The 1,564-nt window shown below is 42.6% G+C and overlaps 1 long non-coding RNA gene across 1 annotated transcript; it reads left to right on the forward strand.

Moving 5' to 3' along the window:
* Positions 1-438: 438 nt before the first annotated feature.
* On the forward strand, positions 439-979 carry LOC136265113 (uncharacterized). Its single transcript, XR_010705399.1, has 3 exons — positions 439-627; positions 676-794; positions 850-979. It is a non-coding gene; the product is annotated as an uncharacterized lncRNA (long non-coding RNA).
* Positions 980-1,564: the final 585 nt, after the last annotated feature.

A 1,564-nucleotide genomic window follows, 5' to 3' on the forward strand; every position in this document is an offset into this window, starting at 1 on the left:
CAATGGTAAGCTCAGTGCAAGCTTCAATTTGAGAGAGCATTCCGTTCCGTAGTTTAGTCCATCATTCCGTTCCGTTCCATTCCGTAGAATAGACCCCACCCCACACCTACCAGACAAACTAGTTAATGGAATCAGCTGAAATCAGGTAGAGAGGTAAATAAATCATTTTAGAGTGATATTACAGTGGTTTACAAGGAATCAGATTAAAATCCACTGGGCTACGCTATCTATGAAAGTGAACTAGGTGTAACAAGTGTGCGATCGAGATACTCTAATAGTGCAGTTGTTCTATACTATATGTGTATTTTGTACCACACGCGTATGGCACATACCATACGCGTACGGTACAAAATACGCAAATTCATTTTTGTACCATACGCGTGGGTAATGGTAAAACCTGGAACGGAGAAATGAGGAATCGGAAATCATAAACGGAGGAAACGACGGAATGACGGAAACAGTTGTCCTCCTGCGCACGTGCTGGTTGGCTACTGTACGCGTTCAGCACTGTAGAGTGTTGAGTTGGACTGAGCCTAAGTAACTCGGAGGTCTTAAGAAATGGATTGGGGTTATTGGGATGAGGGATCTGGAGCTGAGGACGATAGAAATAGAGAAGAGTTAGTAGAAGTAAGCTGCTATAGCTGATCACATCTCTATACACGTATACCTACGTAGCGATCATACGACTACTCTAATCAATTGGGCAGCTCCAAAAGTAGTGCCATAACTCTAGTGGAGAGCGATTCCGAGGAAGACCAGGCATTAGAGCGCATGTCTACCTACAGTTATAGCAGGTATGCTTTATCGGTACGCCCCAATCGTGCCAGCAACTTAGATATACTCAAGCAGTGATGCGAATAACAGTGAGCCTACGTGTAGATGGAGTGATAGTGAATCGGACGAGCTACCAGCTGCTCCTATTACCCTGGGAACGATACAAGGAATTTGGAAAAAGGCTGAAACACTTACTCAAACTGAAGGACATATTCTAATGGTTCCATGGAGTTCAGGCAACAGAGACCGGCTAGTGAAAAGTACTACTGGTGATCAGCCCCATTTAGTGAAACCACATCAAAAGCAAAGTCAGCAATTTTTTTTTTTTTCAATTTATTTAAACAGGGAAGGTAGCATCAGCAAAGCTGTTTTACAGCTACGCCCTGTATACAGCATACATGTATAAAACTACATACATTTACAAATTAATATTAACTACAATTATATTGTTCTAAATAGCTACTCCTGAATTGAAATAAAGTTGATGCGTGATACAAAGCAGCTGGCAGAGCAATATTGTTGTGATGACAAGTATCCCATGTTCAAAGGGTTTTCAATCTGTGCACATACTGTTGCTACGGCTGAAGCAAATGGAGACTTGGGATCTTTCATAACCTGGTATGTAGCTAACAAGTGCAGACCAAACTTAACATCTATTGCCCTACAAGGAATGCCAACGGGAGCTGGGAGAAAGGGAGGAGTTGCCAAAAGGAAAAGGACCTCTCGGGTTGCAGTTGAGACCTGTTCATCTCGATTTTCGACCACTGTACCAGATCCCAAAAGGGTCTCT

Source organism: Dysidea avara, chromosome 8 (assembly GCF_963678975.1).
Source record: "Dysidea avara chromosome 8, odDysAvar1.4, whole genome shotgun sequence".
NCBI classification, from domain to species: Eukaryota; Metazoa; Porifera; class Demospongiae; order Dictyoceratida; family Dysideidae; genus Dysidea; species Dysidea avara.